This window comes from Triturus cristatus, chromosome 11 (genome assembly GCF_964204655.1).
Source record: "Triturus cristatus chromosome 11, aTriCri1.1, whole genome shotgun sequence".
NCBI classification, from domain to species: Eukaryota; Metazoa; Chordata; class Amphibia; order Caudata; family Salamandridae; genus Triturus; species Triturus cristatus.
The window spans coordinates 380,818,019-380,845,073 of NC_140594.1; the positions used below are offsets into that span (position 1 = coordinate 380,818,019).

Consider the following 27,055-nt stretch of genomic DNA (forward strand, 5'->3'; position numbering starts at 1 on the left):
GTGTACTGCCCGTATCACAATGGCGTACGCCTACGGCAACACTACCAAAGTGATACGGGCCCTACACACGCGTGTACGGACCGTATCACTGGAGTAGTGGTGCCCTAGGGGTACATGTGGAACGCACCGTACCTGTGTGTGGATAGTGAAATTACATAGGGGACACATGAGGTACAAGTTTAAAGACCTGAATGCATGCTGGTTGTCATGGAGACCGAGTTTCCAGTTCAAAATTTTTCATCAGGTGGCCAGCAAAAGTCGGTTGGAGACAATATACTATGTTGCAAAGTGGTTGTTGACTTGACATCATGCTCAAATTTTGAACCATGCAAAGGCCCTCACTGGGGTAGGTTTAAAGGGATTGGAGGAAACGTAGGATGCAAATGAGATTGACCAATCACTCTGTACTCCTGTAAATGAAACAGCCCAGCAAGGGAGATATAAGGCAGCCAGGACCCATGAGAGAGCACTTGCCTGCACAACCTTTCATTCCACACCACTGCTGCTGCTTGTGATTCCTCCGGCACCATGTCCAGGTCTGTGGAGAGGGCCCAGCCTTTCACCCAAGAGGAGAATGAGGCGTTGCTGGACGTCATCCTCCCACAGTACCCCTGCCTGTATGGGAGACCAGGGGAGCAGGTGAGTGCTGACTCCACTAGCTGTGACTGTGCCCCTTTTTTGTGTCTGTCACTTCTGGCATTGTGTCCAGGTGTGACAGACATGCAATGTTGTTCATGGTGGGTCCCAGGGGGGGGGAATGCCTTATGTCTCCCATGCAGAGCCTGATGTGGTTCATATCTGCACTCCTCACTTGCATTGTGCTTACTGTGACAATCACTGCATGGTGCATGCCACATTCAGCCTGACTAATCCTCTTGGGAATGTTGTTTCTGTAGTCCTGATGTGATTCTGTGGTCCCCCCAGTGTGACAGGTGACTGTACCCACAGATGTGTGTGAGTTGAGTGTACCTGTGGTGATAGTGTCCAAATGATGTGTACGGCCCCTGGACATTGGTGTGTGTGTAAGTCCCCTGTCATGTGGGTGAGTGTCTATGTGGAGTGTTGCACCCCAGCTGCATGGAGGATGCATATGCCCTACCCATCTGATGTGAGCAGGGAGCCGTGCTGTGTATCTGACGTGCTGAGCTAGCCCAACACCTGTGACTCCCCCTGTCAAGTGGCACATGTGCAGAGTGATGTTTGTACCCGCAGTTGCCAATGGCAGGTGATTGTCCTGTGCCTGTGTGTGTCTGTGTACTCCGCTGAGGTTGCATCAGTGGCCAGGGGCATGTGACTGCTTTGAGGTGCAGTCCATAATCCTGGTGTTGCTTGTGATGCACAGTGTGAGCCATGATCATTGATTCTGTCGCACCCCTCATGCCACCTGTGTACTTTAAATGCCACGTAGTGCATTTTGCCTTCCCCAGAGGATAATGTCCCTATGACAAAGGTGCAATGAGTTGGCTGCATACTATGCCCTGTTCAAACAAGACCAATTGTTCTAATGTGTGTCTCTGTGACATGGAGCAGGTGTATTGATGTTGTCTCACTTTGTCATCCTCACAGGTAGCCGCCTACGCCAAGGGGGAGATTTGGAAGTGGGCCGTGAGGTCGGTGGAGGATCGCAGTCGGCGCCTGGCCCAGGTGAGGAAACGCTGGCAGGATATCCGGTGCTGGACCAGGAGGATCGCCCGGGTCCTGCTGGAGGACTCACCTCCACGCAAACACGGCGGGCGCCGGCGCCTGACCCACCAAATGAAGCGTGTCCTGGCGGTGGTCTTCCCTGACATGGATAGGCGGTTACAGGAGAAGCAGCAGCAGGAAGGGGGTAGGTACATGTGTGTTTGTTGGGTGTCACCAGCTTTTGGAAGTGCTCAGTCGCCTGGATACACTGCCAGGGTTTATATGTGCAGTGCATATCCTGTTCCCCAAAGTCAACCGGTCCTGTTCTTCCTCCCTTCCCCTCCTTGACATGTGTTCCCTGGTCTGTGTGTAGTCACTCTTGCACAAGGTAATCTAGGCTGGCAGTTAATCCAAGTGCCCAATGCTTGCAGCATCATGTGTGGGGGTGGTCTGTGACATGTGTTGGGACCTTGCCTGTGCCCTGTCCAGTTCAGTCATTTGGGGGTCCATGGTTGTTGGCACTGATGCAGAGTCTCAACATAGGAGTGTGAGGCTTAAAATGAACTGCCTTGCAGCATGCATGACCTATGTTGTGACCTCAGACATGATGTGCATGAGGGGGAGATATACATAGTGCGGGGACGGTTGCTCCTGTTGCAGTCAGATCTATCCTGGACCATGGAGCAGTGTGGCCACTACTGTCCCCTGAGACACCTTTTCCTAGGAATCATGTGTGTCATCCAACACTGTGGACATTCTCAGTGTCTTCAGCATAGGTTGGCCTCTGTGGCATTGTACCCTGGCCTCATTTGTATTTACGTAAAGTGTGCTACATGTGTACACTGTACAGGGTGACCCAATGTGGCTTGTGCATCCTCATACTGGCCAGTGCCTGTGTGTCTGTGTACAACTATCTGATGATGGTTGTTTGTCAATATGTGTGGTCAGCCACAAGAGGGGTAGTTAGAGTGCAATTAGGATTTAATGGAGCCCATTTTTGTGATCCCTGATTAAGAGGTGTAAGTCCTTCCTCTGTCTCAATCACATTGTCTCAGGTAGGGGGGGGTTTGTGCGGGCAAGGCCTACATGTCCAAAGCTTAGGTCTCCTTGCCAGGTCTGGCCTGTGTATGATGATAGTCAGAACAGACACTCAACAAGTATTGACCCAGTCATGTTGTGCAGGGTTTAATGTTTGTGCTTTGCAGCATGTGTCAAAAGTTAAAAGACATGGTTCCTGCTCATCCATTTTTGGCAACGGTGTGTGGTCCAGATGCTGTGCTCGACTGTCCACAGACACTAGCTTCTCTGTATAATTCGATATCAAGTGCTTTGCTGTTGTGTCATGCTCTCCATTGTTTCAAAGTGGCATGGTGGGTCAACCAACTGTGTAGTGCAGGGCCTACATATGTGCGTAGTATTGTAGATGTTACTCATGGTGCTTTTCATGCTATGCACTGTGACCTATGTAGTTTGGACTCATGTGTCATATGTATACAGGTGTCTGATTATTTCCTGTCTCTTCACCTTGCCCACAGCATCGTCGGGGGACACCGAGGGAGACACCGGCACGGACGTGGAGGAGGGATCCGGCACCGGTGCCACCAGTGCTGGGGAGTCTGGCGCAGCAAGTGGCACGGAGGGCGAGGGGAGTCAGGCGGAGGACCTGTCCAGTCCCAACACCGACTATGACGCTGACGGGTCCGAGGCGGAGCTCCCAGAGGGGGCGGAGGCTGCTCCCACAGCTGAAAGCAGCAGTACATCTCTTGCCGCCCCCTCCATTCCCATCACCGCCCTCCCACTTGCTCGGGTCCCTTCTGTCCTTGCTAGGCGACCACATGTCTCCTTCGTGCCAGGCACCGCACCCCCTTCCCCTGTCTCCCCTGCTGCCGTCAATGCCGAGTCTGTGGACATCCTGCGGCAGTTGCAGGTTGGTCAGACATCGCTGCTTAATGTCCTCCATGGCCACACCAGACTGCTGACACAGATGGTGTTGTACAAGGAGGGCATGTCAGCAGCGATGTCTGACCAACGGATGTTGCTGAGGTCCATGGACTCGTCACTGACGGCAGCAGTGGGTCTCCTGCAGCGATCCGTCCCCCCTACCCCTGCACCATCCACACTTCCCACTCCCATGCCTGTCCCAAGCACACCCAGACATCCCCATGCACGCACCCCACCAGACACAGGCAGCACACCAACAGGGAAGGCCAAGCGCACACCTCCAGTCACGCACACACAGGGGGAAGTAGGCACACCCACTGGGTCGGGGGGCAAACAGCAGCCACGCAGCCACAGTGGGAGTCCGCAGTCCTCACGACCCACTTCCTCCAAAACCACTCCCCTTAGCTCGCCTGCCCATCAGTCGGACAAAGAGTCCTTCATGGCCAGTCTGTCCCTCAGCCCCAGTGTGACACCACCCCGCAAGCGGTCGAGGAAGTCCCCACTCAGGGAAGTTGAGTCCCCCCACTGTCCACACCCTCCCCCAGTAGCGCTGCAACCCATCCCTCTGACCCCCCCCCCTCCTTGGGGCTTGTGGTTCCTTCGGGGGCAGAGGAGACGCTGGGAGACCTTGCAACCGTGTGCAGCGCCTTCCTAACCACCACCTTTGGCGCTGCCCCACCCCCTGTGGTGGAGTCGTCCGTCCCTGCACCCACAACACCTACCCTTGCCCCTCCTGTCCCTGCGGTGCCTGGTCCTTCCCCCCCACATGATGCCCCCCCCATGTGGATGGAAAGGAACTCTGAACTGTGCAGGCAAGCTAGGGGAGACGCGTCCCAATGTGTCCCCCCCCCCGGAATTCGCATATGGACTGGCCTATGGGCCTTGTATATAGTGTACATTTCAAATCCAATCTTTTTTTATGCTGAATAAAGCATTTTGTTTTTCATTTGCACACGAATGCTTTTCTGGTATTGCTGTTGGTGCTGCTGCTCCCTGAGTTGGGGTGGTGATAATGTGTTAGGTGTCTGGGAAATGTTGTAGTGTGCTGCTCATGGGGAGGACCCGGGTATCTGCGTGCCATCACAAGGTCTCTGCAAGTAAGCTTTGGTCATGTAAGCTCTTACTGTATGGTGACATTGTCCCAAGGAGTGTTCCTTCCTCTGTGGCACCTGACTTCTTCCCTGCAGGGTGTTTCCCAATTGTTGTGCTGACCTGTGTCTACATTTCCTTGCTGTGTGAGGGATCCCTTCAACTTTGCCCATGCCTGCTCAGCAATGTCTCCGCCTGCATCGTCTGTGCCATTCTTGGTAGTCACTGTACTTGTGTATGGAGTATGTTGCCATGGCTAAATGTGGACATGATCCCTTTTCCGCACTATGCATGTGTGTACTCCCAGCCTAGCACACATGTGTTACTTGTTCTGCAGCGTATTTGGGCACCTGACTAACAATTGTGGGCATTGTATCTGTGGGTACTCCACCCTTTTCCCTCCATGGGAGGCAACAACTTGTTGGCAGCCCCAGCACCTGTACATTCCTATCAGTCCTGGAATGTGGGTGACCGTGTGTGTTCCCTTAGGCTCTCTTAGTTGAGTGGGGTTTAACATGAGGATACAGTCTTGTTGCATGATCTCAGTGTGTGTATTGTGCTGCCACCGCCAGGGGTGGGTATGCATGTGTAATTTGTCATCACACCCACATGTGGTGTGTCATGCAGTGGGGGGAAGGACATCCATCCTCATGGGAGTGGGACACTGCTGTCAGTGATGTGTTGTCATGGCACTATCAACATAGTCGCACATTGTGGATGCCTTCATGCACCCATGGAGTTTTGCTAATGGGAGGATGATGTACACACCCCCATGTCTCTGTCTACTGCTGGGAGGCCTCTGCACCCACCCCTCATTTGTCTGGGCACTGCTGGGAGTCCTCTGCACCCACCCCTCATATGTCTGGGCACTGCTGGGGGTCCTCTGCACCCACCCCTCATATGTCTGTGCACTGCTGGGAGTCCTCTGCACCCACCCCTCATATGTCTGGGCACTGCTGGGAGTGATAGGCACACACCCCTCATATGTCTGGGCACTGCTGGGAGTGATAGGCACCCACCCCTCATATGTCTGGGCACTGCTGGGAGTCCTCTGCACCCACCCCTCATATGTCTGGGCACTGCTGGGGGTCCTCTGCACCCACCCCTCATATGTCTGATCACTGCTGGGAGTGATAGGCACCTACCCCTCATATGTCTGGGCACTGCTGGGAGTCCTCTGCACCCATCCCTCATAGGTCTGGGCACTGCTGGGGGTCCTCTGCACCCACCCTCATATGTCTTGGCACTGCTGGGAGTGATAGGCACCCACCCCTCATATGTCTGGGCACTGCTGGGAGTGATAGGCACCCACCCCTCATATGTCTGGGCACTGCTGGGAGTGATAGGCACCCACCCCTCATATGTCTGGGCACTGCTGGGGGTCCTCTGCACCCACCCCTCATATGTCTGGGCACTGCTGAGAGTGATAGGCACCCACCCCTCATATGTCTGGGCACTGCTGGGGGTCCTCTGCACCCACCCCTCATATGTCTGGGCACTGCTGGGGGTCCTCTGCACCCACCCCCATATGTCTGGGCACTGCTGAGAGTCATAGGCACCCACCCCTCATATGTCTGGGCACTGCTGGGAGTCCTCTGCACCCACCCCTCATATGTCTGGGCACTGCTGGGAGTGATAGGCACCCACCCCTCATATGTCTGGGCACTGCTGGGAGTGATAGGCACACACCCCTCATATGTCTGGACACTGCTGGGAGTCCTCTGCACCCACCCCTAATATGTCTGGGCACTGCTGAGAGCGATAGGCACCCACCCCTCATATGTCTGGGCACTGCTGGGGGTCCTCTGCACCCACCCCTCATATGTCTGGGCACTGCTGGGAGTCCTCTGCACCCACCCCTCATATGTCTGGGCACTGCTGGGAGTGATTGGCACCCACCCCTCATATGTCTGGGCACTGCTGGGAGTGATAGGCACCCCCCCCTATGTCACTGTCCACTGATGTGGATCGTAACACGACACCCACCCACCCGCCCACACGCTCTTCAGGCCTGGGTACGGGCCTGTACCCCAAATGTTGGGGTGCCGTAGGGGTACGGCCCGTACCCAGGCATTCAGAGCGTGGGTACGGGTCGTACCACGCCTACCCCTACGTCACCCCAACATTGGGGGTACGACCCGTACCCAGGCCTTAAGAGCGTGGGTACGGGTCGTACCACGCCTACCCCTACGTCACCCCAACAATGGTGGTACGGGCCGTACCCACGCTTTTCAGGCCTGGGTACGGGCCGTACCCCCAATGTTGGGGTGACGTAGGGGTACGGCCCGTACCCAGGCCTACAGAACGTGGGTACGGGCCGTACCACCATTGTTGGGGTGATGTAGGGGTACGGCCCGTACCCAGGCCTTAAGAGCGTGGGTACGGGTCGTACCAAGCCTACCCCTACGTCACCCCAACAATGGTGGTACGGCCCGTACCCACGCTCTTCAGGCCTGGGTACAGGCCGTACCACCATTCTTGGGGTGACGTAGGGGTACGCGTGGTGCGACCCGTACCCACGCTCTTCAGGCCTGGGTACGGGCCGTACCACCATTCTTGGGGTGACGTAGGGGTGCGGCCCGTACCCAGGCCTTCAGAGCGTGGGTACGGGTCGCACCACGCGTACCCCTACGTCACCCCAAGAATGGTGGTACGGCCCGTACCCAGGCCTGAAGAGCGTGGGTACGGGCCGTACCACCATTGTTGGGGTGCCGTAGGGGTACGGCCCGTACCTAGGCCTATAGAACGTGGGTACGGGCCGTACCACCATTGTTGGGGTGTCGTAGGGGTAGGCGTGGTACGACCCGTACCCACGCTCTTAAGGCCTGGGTACGGTGCGTACCACAATTGTTGTGGTGACGGGACGCGTCCACGTCCACTTCCGTTGAGGCGGGACGCAGGCCTTGGTGGACACGCCCCCCCCACCCCCCAGAGTGACCAGTCACTGGAGGTACGGTATGTACAGGGCATGTATACATTTTGCCTTGGGTGGGGGTTATGTTTCCTGCCCCTGCCCCCCACCCTTGCCCCTGGGTGTTGTTCTGACCTTCTGCGGCGTCTGCGTCGGTTCCTGTGCACCAAGTCGTAGGCTATGAGGGCCGGGATGACACGTAGGATGGGGTCCATGGCTGTCTGTCCGTCGCGTACAGGTGCTCCTTCCTCGCGTCCTCCTCAATTTCCCGGCAGTTTTTGGCTCCTGTAAAAAATGCTACGTGCGGAGTGACGTAGGCACGAATCGTACTTGCTGGTTCGTAAAACGCTGCCTGACTCCGTCCGGACGTCACGTACGCGGTGTCCCGGATCGGAATTGTGGGTATATTTTAGCCGGTCGGTGTTTTGTACGATTCGTACGGAAATGGTATTTCTGTAAGAATCGTACTTGCGGGTTTGTAAGGTGGTTTTCCCGGGTACGAGTCGGACGGAGAAAACGCTCCGTACGACGGTTCGTACCCGGGTTTTACAGGATCGGAATCGGCACCATAGTGTAATGTGACATCAATGTATGGCTAATTGCACATATTAGGTATGTTTGCCAGATTCAGTCAGCACAGTGATTTCAAAGGTAAGCAAGACTTATGTCTGATCCCCAAACACTCACTTCACACATTGGAGAGACACACTCTGCATACTCCCAAATGATGTGGCCACGGGTAGGTGTACCCTAGGACAGTGAGGTCACACTGATACACTGCACATTGCACCAGCAACAGCTAAAAAATGTGCACACAATCTATTGCATGTGTCTGAGCTTGCAAACAAACAGGCACTAATAAATTGGATCGTACATGTGTGAAAGGGTCATGCTTGAGTCCACATCCACATTAATACATCTGCTTTTGACATGACAATCCCACTGCTTGAGTAGTCAAGTGTACCCATGTGACTATGAAGCCATAACTATCCAAGATAAACTTTACACCTACCCTGGTGTGTACACATCAAGATAGATCCCTCACATATGATGCACTATGTCCATCCCTCAAGTCACCCTGTAAATCAAAATAGCTGGTGTTGATGTAGAGGATCCAAAGATGACTTGTACAAAAGCAGAGCCCAGACAAATTAATGTAGAGGACAAGAGTAGACCATAACAGATAAGCATCCTGTCCCCCTTAACCCTCTGACTCAATAAGCACATTACCTGCTCCAACCTCTGGGTACACCTGCAACTACAAATTAAGTACATGCCACTGTGAATTTAGCATTCAGAGCATGGAACAGATGATCATATACACATAAATTGTTTTGCATCATTAGCAAGGCCAGCGACAAAGCTCTGAACAAAAATGTAAGTTTAATATATAACTACAATGCCAATGGCCAGTCCAAATTAGAGTCTACACTTGTGTGCATGAAACCTTGCACTACAAATGTGCACTACAGTCCACTGCCATGGAAATATCCCCAGGATAAGGGCATCAAATGGGCAGTTCAGGCACCGCTCAGGAAGGATCAGGGTGGGAAGGGGGAATCTGGTTCAAAATTGGGGAGAACTGGTACTGGGTGGGGATGACTGTCTGGAGTAGTGGGAGGACTGGACCTGGGAGGGGCAGAACTGGCTGACGCACTGGGATTACTGAATGTGGGAGGGGGAGGGCTGGCTGGACCAGGTGGAGCCGTCGCTCGGGGAGGTGGAGGGCTGCTGGGGGGAGGGTCAGTGATTGATATTGAATATGGAGAGCTGGGTTTGACTTCTTTGGGTATCCGATATCGACTAAGCGTCTTGGGCCAAGGGCCAAGGGAGAAGTGAGGTGGCAACAACAGCCTCCTTCTTCCCAGAAAGTTCTGCAGGTGGTGGTGCTTCTTTCTGGTGAGACTTCCCAGATCTGGTGGTAAGCTCGGGGTTGCCTTTCCCTTCCTGTTGGGGAGGGACCTCCACCTCTTTTTCCTTGTGGCCATGCTTCTCAGGGTGGCTGGTGGGAGAGGAAGCTTTGGCCAACCCAGCCCTCTTAACTCGGGGGGCAGTAGGGGTAGGCCACAAGTTCAGGGCAGCCTGGGTAAGGGCCCTGGAGGCTTTGGGATGAGGTGTGGGATGTGAGGGCTTTTGGAGGGCAAGGAATCTGAGGTATGCAATGTGGATGCATGTTTTGGGGCTTTATGTTTATGAGTATCCTTTGATGGTGTTGTTGTGGTGTTGTGTGTTTTTTGTGTGCTTTGAGGATGGTGTGTTGTGTCTGTATCGCTTTTAGTGGTGTTGATGTGTGCTGCGTGTGGATGTCTGGGTGCCTGAGTGCTCCGGTGTGTGTGTGCTCTGGTCAGGTAGGGGAACTGGGAGGGTGGAGGTGGAAGGAACAGGAGCTAGACTGGGAGGTTGGTACTGCTTAATGTCTGACGTCACTGTGGAGATCAGACTGGACAGTTCTCTGCAGGCCACCCACGTATGAATAAATGCCCTCGGGGAACGCAACAACCTGTGAAACTTATTGCCATGATCCTGGAGGGCATTCAGGAGTACAGTCTGACCCACAGAGATCTACCGCAGGATGTCTATGGCTTCCACACGGAGGGCAGTAGGGGAGACAGGGGCAGCGGTGCCTGGGGGAAAGGAGACTCTAGCCTTCTTAGTGCTGCGGGCCCCGATTCCAGTTTGGAAGCAGCAGGGTGGACACAGCACTGGGTGTGGTGGACAAAGACGCAGATGTCGAACTTCCTGTGGCTGCCAACACCGTGGAGTCATCGCTGGAGTGTGAAGTGGTTGAGCTTGGAGTTTCTGCTCCGGACTCCTTCAGGGCACTCCTGTCCCCCTCCAAAGCACTGGTCCCATCAGTGTCGCTGTACTCCCGGGGACCACTAATGCCAGCTGCTTCCCCAACGGTGTTGGGCCCCTCTCCTTCCCTGCCCTTGGTAGGTGCAGTAAGAGGCTGAGACATAGGTTCAGTACAATGGCCTGCTCACAAATATGATATGAAATACAACCAGAATTAATTTGACTTAAGACCCAAAATTTACTTTTACATGTACTGGTTGCATAATCCCAATCTTTTGCCTGATTACATGATGTATTGACACATGACTTTTGGACATCCATGCACCATGATGTGTTGACACTGCAAAATTGCTGTGCATGTGCCAACATTTCAACATCACATCCTATTGTGTGTAGCTACGCCTACATGCCTTATGTCAAGAGAGCTACACATCCAATTGTGTTGTGTTTCTTTCACTTGAAGAATAAGCTCAATAAACACCACAAATATAAACTGAAATATGCAAATGGGTACGTGACCTTACACCCTTCCATCCAACTATATTTGTACTTCAGCACACCTACTGGTGATCATTGACTTTAGATTTGTAGACGCATCACTGACACGGGAGTGCACACCACAAATATCTCAATGCACCCTAACATGATGCTCACTGCTGTTCATTGCCAGTTGATTTCTTTGAGACCTACACCTCTGCATACTTCACATGGACACATGTTTAGGGATAAACTGCTACGAAGCACCATGTACAAGTGTTGACAAAAAACAAGGCACATTTGCATGACTAGGGCAATGTGATGCAAGGGCCTTGCATGTGATAAATTGTCACATACTAACAATATTTTAATGTCAGGGCAAGCCTGCAATGATCCAAGGCATCAGAATGCCTTTTTAGGTGAAGCTTTGAGTGGCCTCCATAAGGACAGGGAATGTGTGCGAAAAGCTAGTGTCTGCCATCTGCCATCCCTACGTTGTGGTGACTGCTGACACCCAAGGCACATCAGTTTCACAAGAGCTCACTCACTGATGTAAATCCCTAGCCACAACTTACCCATGCACTGATACATACGTACGCCCCTCCTCAATGCACACACAGTAAGTAGTGCCACTCAGAGTGACATTGCCTTTTTTTCTCATTAGTTACAGTACAACATTTCAGATACATCACAATTGCCATACACACTGATCTCATACAACCATGTAAAGCCCCAGTGCAAACACAATCTCCCAATAGCCACATTTTGCGCCATAGCTTCAACTTTCCACCATCTAACCATCACAAAGACATGTTACCATGTGCACAATGAGCAAATGTAGGTCATCCAATGCATCACTGTACTCATCACCATCTGCACTATCAGCGCATGCCTGCAGTTGCTGTCATTGTGGTAGGGAATTAAATAATGTGATGCCATGCTGCTGATATTCATCAAAGTGTTTAGCTGTGATGCTGTCATCTGTATCATTTGGCTCTACACAACTCATGGGACAAGTGTAACCTCTGCTAACTCACTTCACCCTGAGTCCTTATTTGTCCATGTCTCAATCCACTTGCACATCATCACATGAGTCCCAATACTCTGGAAGCCACACAGCACACACAAGGCTGACAAGTGTACTATGCTAGACAATTCACACAACTTATTTTCCTGCGTAGGAATGGGTGAGTTGAGACACCATTTTCCAAATGGAACATGCAAACATGTCAAGATGATTTGTACTGACACTAGTCATGTATTTCATACATGAGATGCCAACTGTTGTACACATCCAGCACCTCATGCCATTACCACTGATGCAACTTTGATCAGATTGCATCACACTAGAAACATCTCTGTGGTTCCTGGGTTGCTCATGGCTGGGATTAAGGCAGTCAGTCATGCACAAAGTCAGCCGAATACTCACCCCCAACTTGCTGTTGTTGTGCCCTCAAGCGTCCTTCCAGCTCCGGTTGGGTCACTTCCAGGATGGGGGCCATTAGTGGGGTCATGGTGGCGTGCCAACATGCCTGTTTGAGGGACTAGCCCCAGCGTTATTTCGATGACGTTTTTGCTGAGGCTGTAGATGTCATCCCACCTCTTGTGTCAGTGAGAACTGTGCTAGTTGGAGACCCCCAGGGTCCGCTTGCGGGCGATGGCCTTCCATATGACCTTACACTGATGGACCTTGAGCTGTAGGCATGGGAGACATGAACAACTAGTTGTGGACAATCTGTAGCGGTCCAATGTGTGCCAGTCCATAAGCAATTTTACACATACCACACAAATGGATCAATGGACCAGTGACAGCTCCCCCATTGGGGCATGGGGGCTTCCCCCCACTGCTTTCTCGCGGTGCGAGAAGGCAGAAACATAAACAGTAAAAATTACCATTTATGTTTCTGCCTTCTCGCATTGTGAGAAAGCAGAAGTGCCTCTGTGCCCGATTGGGGGCGGGCGGGTGGACGGTCCTGCTCGAGGGCAGGGGGGAGTGGCTTGCCCACTGTTGTGGGTACTGACTGTTTGGTCGGCCCTGGAGCCGACCAAACAGTCAGTACCCACAACAGTGGGTAAGCCACTCCCCCCCTGCCCTTGAGAAGGACCGCCCACTCTCTCTTTTTCTCTTTGCAGAGAAAATGTCCCGGCTGCCGCTGCACCAGTACAGCGTGATCGGCCAGGAGCGGAGGCGGTGCGGTACCCCAGCACTCAGGTATGTTTTATTTTAATTGTTTAAAACAATTGTTTATTACCCCCGGGACTCCCCGCTCCCTCGAGCATGCCGGCCGCCACTGCAACCTATGTAATTATTTTTTTTTTTTTTAGTGTTTTAAGAGGGTTTATTAAGTAGGTAAGAACAACCCCTGAAGACACCTCTCCTGGCAGCAACTGTCCCAGTTCTGACCAAGCTTCCAGAACAATGGAAGACTCAGACATCACTAGTTTACCATGAGCATGCATGTTGCCAGGATACAACACTTCCATAATTGGGTCTGCTATTGTTTTTTCACATGAATGACAACATGACAGCTTTCGATCACCGTACGTTGACTTGCATTTGTCTGGCATTGTACCCTCTCAAACCACCCCGCAATACTAATACATTTGATGATACCTCCTTATACAATACATAGGCATAGCATATTGCATTATCAAGCCTGAGATAGTGACGGCACCTTTGGAACATCAATGATACGATACTGCACATATGTAACAACAGCCCAGCGGTATGACCCCAGGGACTGCGCTTCTCAGAAAGAACCTTTTGTTTCCTTCCGTCTTCCCCTGCCTATCCTTTCGTGGAAGCAGCAGTGACAATGAGGAACAGCTCTCCAGGAGTCCAACATAACAGTGAGTAGCATGACCCATCTCTACAGCCTAGAAGTGGTATACCTGTGTGGGACGAAAAGCCCTATATGCAAAAACAATCAAGTATCGCGTCGTAAGGAAGGTGTTTCCGGCTCCTCTGAGTCCCTCCCGAGTACGTAGGTCTGGAGAGGTCCCCATATGTCCTTCGGCCGAGAGGCCCGGGTAAGTGTCTCAGCATAAGCAGTCAGTTGCTCCTGGCAATAAAGTAAATCTGTCAACCAATCCTTGAACTTCTGGGCCGGCCCCCTACCCCAACTGCAGGCCACCCGTTGTTTGGCCAGCAGAATTGAGATGGCAAGTAGCTTCGGGTAGGATTAAGGTATCTGCGCTGAATAGCCCAGCAGTGCCACCAAGGGAGTTCTTTCTAATGTGCTATTTGTCATGTCCTCTAGTGCCACGAATATTTGTCCCCAAAACTCCTGTACTTTTGGGCAGTCCCATGCCAGATGTATAAATCCCGCCCCCGACCTCCCACATCTCTCGCAGCTATCACTGTCAGTTAATTTAAATCTATATTTTTTGACAGGTGTGTAATACAGACGATGGATACATTTGTAGTGTATCACTCATAATCTACAACTAGCGGAAATTTGTTCAGTTTGAAGGCAACAGTATGTCCACTGTTCATCAGTTACCTCCACCCCCAAGTCCTCATTCCACTGTGTGCGGGCCGGACTGATAATGTCTACTTGTTGTGTACGTATACATCTATAGAGTCCTGATACTAAGTGCTTCCCATCTGTGGATCCTAGCATATGATGTAATGGGGCAAACTTTGTGGGTTCCTTCGGGAAGTCAGGAAGAATCGTCCGGAGTCCCTGTCGCAAGCGCACATACAAGAATATATCTAGAGGTGAAGGTTGTATTCCCTGAAGGAAGTGGTCTGAAGAACGAAATAACCCTTCATGAAAAAGGTCCCCCCCATGTGACAACATTAATACGCTAACACAACTTGTGAAATCCCCCTTCTTGTAATAGTGGCATGCATGGATGATATGACAAAGGCAGTTGCAGAGAGTATAAAAAGGATGGATTAAGCAGGCCTGAGACACAGCTCCAGGCATCAACCATGCATGTAACCGTGGTGGGTGGAGTCGTACGAGGTCTGAATGGATCATCTATAATACCATTCAACGGTATAGGATCGGCAAGCCAATCTTCTGTATCCACCTGTGACATATATTTAGGGGGACTGATCCAATAGTAGGCATAGTGTGCCTGCGCACTGAGGTAACAGAGTTCGAAATCGGGGATATCGAACCCACCCTGAGCATATGGTCTAGTGAGAACTAACCACCTGAGCCTCGGCTGTTTTCCTCCCCACAGCAACCTAGTCAGCTCGGCGCGCAATGTTTAAAAAAAAAAAAAAAAGGAGCCAGGATTATAAGGGATATTTAGAAAAAGATAAAGAAACTGCGAAAGGATGACCATTTTTATTAGGGATGCCCGACCATCAAACAAGAGAGGCAAGGAGATCCAGTGGGTAACATTACTGGTGAGCCGGGTGATGGCTGTGCCATAATTAAGCCGTATAGTGTGCTCCCCGTCTCTGGTCACCTGTATTCCCAGATATCTCAGATCCGTGTCACACCACTCCAGTGGAAAGTCAAGCGCAAATCTAGATACCGCAGGCTTAAGAGGAAACACTTGAGACTCCCCCCAATTAATAGTAACTCCGGATAATCGTCCAAACACTATGAACTCCCGCAGTAACGGGTTCATATTCTGTTGCGGGTCCCGGACATATAAAGTCACGTCGTCTGCGTATAATGAGATCAGAATTTGTCGTAGGCAACAATGAAACGCTTTATCTTGGTGGTGTTGCCGTAGTCTAGAGGCTAAGGGCTCAATCGCTATGGCGAAGAGGGGTGGGGACAATGGACATCCCTGCCGTGTACCCCTCGAGATGGAGAACACAGGGGAGACATGACCATCCATCACCACCTTGGCAATGGGCTGTTGGTATAATAGGCTAATCCATGAGATGAATAACGGAGGAAAGCCCATTCGCCGTAGCACACCGAAGAGGTAATCCCACTCCACTGAATCAAATGCCTTGGTGGCATCTAAAAAGACTGCAGCAAGCGGGAACTCTGGTGCCACATTCTCGAGCAGTGAAAACAGGGTGCGGAGGTTATGAGTGTTGGCTCGCCCAGGAACAAAGCCCGACTGATCCGGAAGTATAAGCTTGTCCATTAAAAGTGTAAGCCGGTTAGCAAGTACCTCAACCAATAATTTCGTGTCACAATTTATAAGTGACAACGGTCTGTAGGAGTCACAGGAACTAGCATCTTTGCCAGGCTTCAAGAGAGATATAACCATTGCCTCTCTCATCGAGGGGGGAAGCACACCAACCTCCAATGATTCCTTGTATACTTCCTTCAGAACAGGCGCCATGATATCAATGTAGCTCTTATAAAATTCAGCGGGAAGGCCGTCGAGCCCTGGTGCTTTTCCATTTTGCAATTGCATAATTGCCTCCCTAATCTCATCCAATTCGAACGGTAAGCACAAAAAGCCCCTCTGTGTATCACTTAGCCACCTAAGCACCACATCTCCCATGAAGCTGTCCAGATCCACTTGCCCGACCGCTGTGTAGTGTAGAGCGTCTTGTAATGCGTACTAAAGCTGTCTAGTATGTGGGCCGTATCACGCTTCACTGTCCCGTCAAGTCCCGTAATTTCTAGTATCTGGGTAGAAAAATGAGTGCATCGAGTTACCTCAGCCAAGGCCTTACCTGGCCGCTTCCCCTCCCCATATCTGCGGGCGACCCAGTACCGTCCCTTGAACTTAGCCTCTCTCGTCGCTGTTTCTTCATACTCTGTCAGTTTCTCCCTGAACGTCCGCTGTACCTGTCCCGTTTCTCCCCTCCCCTTCCGCATCTCAAGGCCCTTCAGCTCTTGTTCCAACTTTGAGCGATCTCTGGCTATCCCTCAACACACCAAAACTCTTGGAGATACAGAACCCTCTAATAGTAGCTTTAAAGGCCTCCAAGATCACCTCAACACTGTCCACTGACCCCTTATTCCTCAGAAAAAAGTCCTTTATCTCCTCCCCCAGTTCATGTTGAAACACCGCATCTAACAACGCAGTGGGCTGTAACCTCCAGTTAAGCCTTGGTTTGTCGTATCCTGGGGGCATGAGCGAAAGTTTCACAGGGCAATGATCAGAAAACGTTCTAGCAGGGTGTACCACAGACCGAATGGACGTACCTAGCCCCCTAGAAAGCAAAATATAGTCTATGCGAGCCCATGTCCCTGTGTATGATGTGAAGTGTGTCCCTTCCCTATCCTGTGAGTGCGTGTAGCGCCAACTGTCTAGTAGCCCTCCTTCTTCCATTATGCACTGTAACACCACTTGGGAGTTGTTATAGTGAGACGCAGCAGTATTAGATCTCTCCATAGCTGGGTTTATAGCTACATTAAAATCACCTCCCCATATTATATGGGTGGAGCCCACATTCACGATTTTCCCCCATATGTTAGTAAAAAACTCCGGGGTATCTACATTCGGCCCGTAACAATTGGCTATAGTAACCGAATCCCTGCCCAGCTGCCCCCATGCAATCACATATCTACCCTGGGGATCCTCTAACGCCCCCACCAATACAAATGGTGTCTGTTTTTTGACTAGTATAGCTGTGCCTCGAGCATATGAGGAGTAGGAGGAGAAAATTCTGCTACTCGCCCATCTATTAGCAAATGCGGAGTTGGATTGTGGGCCAATATGTGTTTCCTGCAACAAGGCTATGTTTATCTGTTGCCTGTCTAGATACGCTAGAATCTGTCTGCGCTTTCTCTGGTTCCCCAGGCCCCTGACGTTCCAGGAGATCACCTTTAACAGAGACTTATCTTCCAGGGCCATCATATCATCTCCACCTATACCCACCATGATATAGCGAAGTTACAGAAAATGGCGATTGCTTCCTTAAGGAGGTACCGTTCCAAAAAGCACATTGCGTGTCATGTTTACCTAGGAAATCAATGACCCTAACCCCTACCGCCCCCTCCCACTGTAGCATCCCAATCATGCCAGTCATCTGTAGCCCTCCCCCTCCCCATTACCCAATAACTAATGCCTTACAACAAACTTCTCCATTTGAATGACAACGAAAACCTTAAAAAGACAAATTAAGAAAAACACAAAAACACCCATAAAGAAACATAGGGGATCACCAGTGTGGGGACAACTCGCTAGGTGGCCCACAGGTACCTCTCGCTGTACCAGGTTGCCCGCAGTTCCATTCAGGCCCCCCGGGTAAGCGTCAAGGGTGTCCAGTCGCTTGCAAGCATTGTGTCCCATCTGCGGAGCGCGAACCGCCCCTGCCATCTCGTGATTCACGCCTCTCGGAGCTTGTCTCGCAAGTGCCCTTCTGTCCAAAGCTCTAGTGTTCTTATAGTAATGGACAATTAGGAGCATCAAGTAGTCACCCCACTCCATACATCTCATTCCTCGCTCGGCGACTACGCTCTTGAGGAGCCAGCTGACGTGTGACTCGTATTCGTATGCCTCTTAAGCTGTTTGAGGAAAGCGTCAACCTGCTGAGGCTTCGTGTAGATTGTTTGTTCCCCTTGATGCGTAATCCCTAGGCACGCTGGGTAAAGTAAGGCGTAATCAACTTGGGCCTGCCTTAACTTTCGCTTGACAGACAGGAATTTGCGCCCCTCCTCTTGAACATGGGCAGTGAAATCAGGATACATGGTGAAGGCCACCCCCTCGAAATGGAGCTGTTTTTTCTCTCTCGCCACCTCAAGCGCCACATCTCTGTCCCTATAATTCAATAAGCGCGCAATGATAGGTCGGGGTGTGCTTCCCGGAGGTGGTTTTGGCCCCAAGGAACGATGAGCCCTTTCAACAATAAATTGGAGGAGAGAGTACATCCGTCCCTACTACCGCTTTCAGCAATCTTTCAATGTACTCCTCCATCTTGCACGTGTTGGCGCTCTCCGCTATTCCTAGAACGCGTATATTGTTCCGTCTACTTCTCGCCTCTATGTCCTCATTCTTGGCAGCTATGATTTTTAGTAGCTTATCCATTTGCGTGACCGTGGTCTGAATATGAGCCGTAGTGTCTTCCGCCTCTGATATTCGCTGCTCAGTGTCTTTTATACGGGCCTCATGTCCATCTATTTTGCGAACTATTGCATCCATACGTGTAGTCAGCGTGTCCATTTTATCTGCCATGGTCGCGAAGCCTTGAGGTACCTCTAACAGGATCGATTTCATATCATCTCCTGATGAGGATGGGAGTTCCGATTGCGACTCTTCAGCCCCATTGACCGCCTCCGCCATCTGCTGCCGATTGTTCTTCTTTGCGTCGAAGGTAAGGTGCGGTTGCCGCGCATCCGGCTTACCCATCATGTAGCATACAGTGGAGGCCGATTACAGTGCGGGATACAGAGCTAGAGTGGTAGCCAGCTAACGATGCCTCAAAGCACCCGACCAGAAGCTGTAAGCCTTCTCATGCAGCGCGTGGAAGCACCTCCTTCAGCTATCCAGTACCTTCAAGCGTCCACTCCAGCAAGCCACCAGCAAGTGTTGTACAGCGCCTCACTCCTTCAGCAATATGGGGTTCTCTGCATGCACTTTTCAGCCTTCGTGCCCAGCAAACGTCGAGTGGCGCGGCGGCGTATATCTCCTCTCCTGTCCTATCCCTCCAGGCACTCAGAATGCCTCACTGCCTGCGCAGTTGCTTCTGGCCATCTTGTGCAACAAAAAAACCCAGTGTTTATGGGGTGTCTTGTGTGAGGGTCTGTTCTCACTGCTGCAGCCCAGTGAAGCCCGCCTCACATCCATTTTAGGCGTATGCCCTACCAGTCTATCTTGCGCATGGGGCTAATCTCTGCACTTGTCTCACCGGTCCGCTATGCCGGTAGCACGCAGCACCGTCCCTCTCCCCCACGCTATTTCTCCTTTCAGGCTCATCCAACACTGCACCTATCAACGTCTACCTGGCGCTTGTATACGGCGCCCCTCGTCAGTGTGGCGCCGCATCACTTCGGGTCCCGCCGCTCCGCTGCCACCGCCATTACAGTCCGTCGGCCTGCAACCCACGTTGCACTCGCGTAGGTGTCTCGTCCCCGACACAGCTCCAGGACGCGGCAGGGCGCGACTCGTCGGGACCTCTCCGAGTCGTTAGCAGCCACTCACCACCTCCGTTTACGCTGAGACTGACGCGGTGTGTTCCTTGGTCATAGCGCTCCTTCGTACTCCAGTATGTGAAGCTTTATTCCCCGCCGGGACAGGATAAATACAGGATATTCACGCCGGACAGAGGGAGCCTCACACGGTGGTGGCCATTCCGCTTGTGCGCCACCTAGCGCCCCCAACCTATGTAATTGGGGTTGACTACTGTAGTCCAAATACTCAGTCGATGGACCTGAATAGATTGCCTGGCTGCTTAAACCAAACCCTGCTGTTATTATCAGCACAATGGCAAGACTTCTGAATATGTCTGCCCTGTCCTCCTTCCCAGAGCAGGGTTACACAGACTGCGGGATGTTTCCAGTCAGTCGATAGCGTTTGTCGGAATCCTGCTACCTACCTGTGTGTCTTTGGAGCCAACTGTACCTTCTCTGGCTTCCACATCTCTCCCCCGCCGTCGCCGGACATCGCGACCGCTGTGAGGGGGGAGTGGTCGGCGGAACGGGACTTCAATACCCAGGTCCCCTTGCGGCCCGGAAGCGGAACAAACGTACTTTGCGCGCCCGGAGGCGCTACTTAATCGATCCCGCCCCCCGCGTCGCGGGATCGCGCGCGGGTCGGCGCCGGGCTAAGCCCGGGCAAAGGGCGGGCCGTCTGTGGCCGTCGGAGGCCGGGCTGGGCCACCCCCCTGAGGTGTCACGACACGGATACTGGGACAGTGTGTGAAGGTACTGTTATTAATACTAATTGCAGGTCTGTGGCATCGTGTTGTTCGTTGAGGACGGAAGGGGCTCTATCCACCCCTTGTCTTCTTGTGGCACCACCTGGTAACTGGTTACTGCGGACTGAGGGGAACGCGTGAGAAGTGCCAGGGGAAATAATTGTTTATCTTTATTGATTCATAGCAGTGAGGTGTTAGAGTACCCCATGTCTAAAGCCAAACCTCCCACGACTAAATCAACAATGGACAATTATTTGGTGAAGATGGTTGATAAAATAAATCAAGAGCGGAGAAAATCGTTGGGGCGGGTGGAGGCTATTGAGCCTATTCTTGTAGATATCAATCCTCCTTCCCACTCTTCTGCTACAGACAATGTCAATGCTAACTATGAGTTCAGTAATCATGATCGGACCCATGATCCGGCAGATCTGAGTGTGGTTGCCCCCGCTGATGACACCAACATAGTTGACCCATCTCCCGAGGACTTAACATGTACCGTAGACTCTTCAACTGCTATCTCAGCGGCTACCACATCGCAAAGAATATTACGTTCCAGTCGGTCACATAATAAGACATGCAATAAGACTGTGCATTCTAGGAGGGGGGGGGGGGGGGGAAATTACATAAGAGAATTGATCCTTTAGCCGTGAACTCTACCCAAACCCCTCCCACTGTGATGGATAGTAATCCGGTCATTATTGAAAGCGGTCAGTTGGACCTTCTAATTAGCATGATTGACGCCAAGTTTGACTTACTAATCAAACCTTTAATGAATAAATTAGATATGGCAATTACTGAGGTGGCTAGGCTGGGAGGTCTGTTAGAATCTCACCTTAAAGCAAGCACTGGTGCTCAAGCGATCGCTGAAACCCCAGTAAACAGTCATGCTCTCCGACCGGCCCCTGAGTTAGTTAACCCAGCGGTCAACCCCACCAAGATCTCACTAGACGTGCAAGTTAATGAAAGTAGAAATGCCATTGATTCCCTGCCGATCCCGGACCAACAAGGATTGTCTTATACCCCTGGTCCTGGCGTAAAAAATGTAGGTACCCCCAGGCCCGACCTGCCCCCAGCCTGCGCTCCGTTCGTGGCGGTTCTTACCAATGTGCCACAAGTTAAAGAAATTGGCCGTAACTTCGGTGAAAGCCATGCTTCTTTGAAAAATAAAACTGTGGACTGGCTGCACCGGGAATGCGGCTTTCCAGTTGCCTTGGCAAAGGATATCATAAGTACCAGAAGAGCTGATTGGATTGGGAGCTCGCGTAAGACCTGTGGGGGTGATTGTATTATAGTTAATTTCCGTAACCCGCACCTTGCTTCCACAGCTCTGCTAAGAGCGCAATCGTCTCCCTCATTGGACCAAGGGATATCCCTTCGGCCTTTAGGTTATTTTTATAGGCACTATAACAACCGTCCAAATACTGCACATACTGGGGTGAGGGAAAGAGATAAGTATGTTGCCCCTGGTCCTATCTTTACCATGGTAAATCGATTTGAAGCATTGAGCGGACTAGACGGGAATGATTGACTGGGGATCGATCTGTTTGAGTCAACTATTGTGGCTAATATCACGGGAGATAAGGGAGGGACTGATGCTGTGAGGGTTCCAGACCCAGTGAATGTCAGTGGGTCTGTTATTACCGCTGGAAAGTTTGGCCACTGTGAAGGCGAGAATAGTGCCCCTTTGCTCAGTGACCAGCCCTGCAGTCCCACCCCTTCTGACTCCACTAACCCCCCTTCCCGCCTTAGATCCCGGAGCCAGAGTGTCTGTTCGATCGCTAGCTGGAACATTGCTGGACATTCCTCTAAGTTTACTTGCCCAGGATGGGCTGAATTTATTAACACTTTTAACATTTTATGTTTTCAGGAAACCTGGTGTGTAGATCCAATCAATTACAATGGCTATGTTTCTTATAACCTACCAGCTGAGGCCTCATCCTCGGGTAGAGCCAAGGGTGGGCTATTGGTTATGATTGCTGTTGATATACCTGTAAAAGTCAAAAAACATGTGTTGGTTGGCACACATTCTCAGATTTTATGGCTTCAACAGGAGCAGGACAGGAATATGCTTTTAATCAATTTTTATAACAATGTCTTTGATAATTCAAGGTACCAGGTTGTACTTGCATTAGAATCTGCTATGGAAGATATAGTAACTAAGTTTGATATTGTCTTTGATATCATCTGGGTGGGAGACTTCAATACAATGGCGTGTCCTTTTGCCACCCAAAGGGTATGTGGCTTTATTGATTGTTGGGGGGATGGGGTCCCCCATTTCCCCCACAACGCATATGGTAATTCTTTGAACAAAATCTTAACGACATATGACATGGAAATATTGGCTAATCAGACTAATGACTCAGGCGAAGTTGTCCCCACTTATACGGGAAGGAACGCCAATACAGTGATTGATTTTATCTGTTTATCATCCGGAATCGCTCCAAGGTGCTCTACCCCTGTGGTCGTAGACAACATGATTAGCGATCATAATTGTATCACTGCCGAGTTAATTTTGTGGAAGGAACGACCTGTGTCAGCCCCATGTACCATTACTAATATCGAGCCCCATCGCCCTAACGGTATTCGTATTAGATGGAAAGGCAATAAAGCGGACATTCAGTCCAATGCCATTGTGTCAAAGTGTCTCACAGAAATAGTTACTATATTAGAACGGGAGGAGGGAAATGCTGAAATCTTGCATACTTTTACCAATCTTAACCTAATTATAAATAGCAACTTCACTGTACCGCACAAGGGTACGAAACACCAGCCCAAGGGATGGTTTGACCACGCCTGTACTATCGCACTTAAAAAACTTAAAATAGCATTGGCAGATAAGAAGCGAGATATCGGAACCATCAGGGAATTAAGAGGGATTTATCAGATGGCTACCAAGTCCAGGAAAACTGAACTAAGACAAGAGGCTTGGGAAAAATTAGATCTAGCAGCCTCTACAGCGGATTCTTCTCTATTTTGGGCAACAGTAAATAGCCCTTTTTTGAAGGACGAAAAGATCCCAGAATTAACAGCTAATGTTAGTTCAGAGAGCTGGGTTACCCATTTCTCCCAGATCTTTGATTCGACCAGACTCGAAGATTCCCATGATGACAGATGGCCTGTCATATCCTTGGATATCACTATTGCCGAAGTGTGGGATAGTATTAAATCCAGCAAGGGTGGGAAGGCCCAGGGACCTGATGGGGTCCCTATTGATGTATACAAAACAGTACCTGAATTATGGGGCCCGCTGCTCACAAAAGTTTTTAATACTGCTGTACGTTCTGGGGTTCCACACACCTGGGAAGAATCCATTATCGTACCGATTTTCAAGAAAGGAGACAGGGGGGATGCAAAGAATTACCGCCCAATATCCCTCCTGGACTCCTCGGTGAAAGTCATGAGCCGGGTACTCATGGTCAGGCTAGAAGAATGGGCCGAGTCCAACAATATCCTTGCTGATTCCCAATACGGCTTCAGGCGGGGTAGAGGAACATTAGAACAATGCCTCAACCTAGATTTAATCATAGGCAAATATACCAAGGCAAAAAAAGGATCGCTCTATCTCTGCTTTGCAGACCTGAGCAGTGCCTTTGACATGGTGGATCACAGTACCCTATGGACCACATTATTGGAAATGGGGGCCCCAGAGGCAATTGTTTACTTTCTAGCAAGACTCTATGCAAAATTAAATTCTAGTGTCCGCTACGGTCAGGCCGGGGAGTGTACCCCCAAGTTTAGGGTTAGACGGGGAATCAGGCAAGGGTGTGTGCTTGCCCCTCTGCTTTTTATTCTTTTTATTAATAAAGTGGACGCAGCTTTAAAGGAGATTGCGGCTGACGCACCAAAAATTAAAGATTTCAGCGTCCCCGTACTCCTTTATGCGGATGACGCTGTAATTCTGTCTAGGACCCCTATTGGCCTACAGCGATTGATGGACAGGTTCTTGCTGTTCATTAACGATAGAAAACTGTTGATCAACAAGACTAAAACCTTCATTATGGAGTGTGGGGTGGTATGTAAAAAACCTCATGCTTACTTTTTGGAAGGTCACAAGGTGTCAACAGTGGAATCATTTAATTACCTCGGCATCACCTTTTCTAAATCAGGCAGCTGGACTAGTGAGATTAATAATGTCCAGGCTAGGATGGCGAATAGCTCGCATGGGGTGTTCAAATTCGCTACAAACATTGGAGATAAACGGATCAAAGATATGTTGATGATCTTTCAAATGAGATGTTTGTCCGTGGCCCTTTATGGAGCTGGAGTGTGGGGGCATACCAAGACAGGGAACCTGCAAGTAGAGGAAAACCTCTTTCTAAAAAGGTTGTTGTGTCTACCTAAATCTGCCACAAATGATTTGGTTCATAGAGAACTAGGTATCTCCCACCTCTCAGATTTACTGGCATTAAGGCCCTTAATGTTGTGGCGTTCTGTATGGTTAAAAGAAGAGACCTCCCTAAGCAGAGCAATTATCGGAGATTGTCTCTCCATTGATGGCCATATGAAAATTCCTTGGATTAAATATGTCATTAATTGTTACTTCGAGATTTATGGTATTAGTCTTAAAAACGACTGTAACGCCTCCTCCAGTCTGTCTAAAAAAGTGATGAAATTAGTTTTTACGAATTTTAAACAAGAGCAAAGGGAAAGAACTAGAAGTAATTTAAGTACATGTGTATTTTACAGTAGTTTCTGCAAAGATGAGGGTTTTCAGTTATACCTGAGTCTAGTCACTCGACCCTCCCACAGGTACGTTATCACCAGATTAAGGTTTGGGATAGTTCACCATCTGGTGGCTTACCCATATATTAAAAAACACCCGGTAGGCCCATGCCCATGCGATAACGTATCAGCACAAAGCACCATGCACTTTCTTTTGTCATGTAACTTGTATGATAATTACCGTCGAGCCTATCTTAAACCCATCTTTTTAAAATATGGAGTAAGGAACAGGAAAGACGCCATGAAGCTGCTTTTTAAACCATATCCCGATGTATGCTTTTTTACTGCAACCTTCCTCCTATTAGCTATCAAAGTAAGGCCTGGTATGCTTTTTTAATTATTTATATTCTTAATCATGTAACCTGTCTACATTTTAACTATGTATTGTCTGATGTATTTGATGTGTATTTTGTCTTGCTTTTATGGACTTGTTTTAAGCTCCGAATAAAGCCTTCTGAACTGAACTGAACTGACTGCGCACTGGGATATTTTTCTCAGAACAAGCTGCAGATTTGTGTTTGACATTCCCATGTTTTTCCGCTGGGTCTACCTTCCCTCGTGACAGCGCTTTTGATGGTGGTTTCTATACACTTTTGACAACGGGCTTTGACGGAAGCACATGTTACTGTCGATCCAGTTTGTAGCAGAAGCTTTTGTTCGTGTAGTGGAAGTAATGCATTCCTTTTTAAACCTGCGAGAACAGAGAATCATTTTGAAGAATTCTGCCACGTTCTATTATTATCCATATTAAGTTTTTACACAGTTGATGCCCCCTGCAAGTTTGGAGCCAGAGTGTAAAGTGTTTGTGGATACACGTGCCTAAAACAATGTTTTAAATGTGGTTTATTCAATCTCTAAACTGACCCGAATCCAGGATTCACCGACCTGGGTCCTCATTCATCCTTATTACCTAACTTCCCCTCTCTGTTACCCATTTCAATTCACCTAAGGTTTAAGGCTCTATCCCAAATTCTTGTTCATTCTATCGTTTTGGCTCCAGACTTTTCCAACAGAGATTCATTCATCATGTCACTGGTCCTTCCCTCAGATCTGCGTCCATCTACTAGTGAGTCTTAGAATTTGCTGGAGTTGATTTGGTTGCTGATCTTTCTCTTTTCTGGCATCCAGAGCCTGAAATGTTCCTCCCCCTTGGTTGCAGCTAATTGACAACCATCTGGCTTTTTTTAAGACAGTAAATATTCATATTTTCACCTCTGCTTATTAAATCCTGCCTCTCTCTTAGTTGCAATTACTTTTGCAGTGCCAGAATGCCCTTGTAAGGATGTGTCCAGACACTGGTTGTGGTTCTATAATTCTCTGACACCCTCGCATTTTCCATGAGATCTGAATTAAGCTCTAGACAGGTTGAACAGACTTCATTTGTCAGTGCACCAGGAAACAGGAAGCAAATTGTACTTTTGAACATGCAGAAGTTTTACAATATGTGCTCCTCTTTTAAAGGGAGCTCTGTTCTTCCTCTCACTCCTATTTACAGAGCAGTGAGCTCATCTTGAGGAAGGTGTCCCTGTGAAATGATTTGATTAGTGTGTTTCTGGCCTAATGATAGTTGGTGTTCTGACTTCCCCTGCTTGCCATCTGGCACTCACTGGCTTCTTCCTGTTTAGAAAAACTTTCCATTTCAGATAGAGAGTCAGATTACTTACCGTTCTCCATAGCAGCTAAACTTCAATGCAATCTACCTCACAGTTTGACCAATCCTCATCTTAATCTCCATACAGTGCTTTAAATGGGAGAAAATAAGT

General features: G+C 50.0%; 1 protein-coding gene and 1 long non-coding RNA gene across 2 annotated transcripts in view; one reads left to right on the plus strand and one right to left on the minus strand.

Moving 5' to 3' along the window:
* Positions 1 to 22,526, minus strand: part of LOC146784225 (uncharacterized) — a 137,503-nt gene extending 114,977 nt beyond the window's left edge. Inside the window, exon 1 of the long non-coding RNA XR_014970657.1 lies at positions 22,493 to 22,526. This is a non-coding gene — a long non-coding RNA (uncharacterized LOC146784225). The remainder of the gene's footprint in view (positions 1 to 22,492) is intronic.
* LOC146784224 (myoferlin-like) overlaps positions 1 to 27,055 on the plus strand; it is a 3,625,175-nt gene that overhangs the window by 1,360,206 nt on the left and 2,237,914 nt on the right. The window lies entirely within an intron of this gene.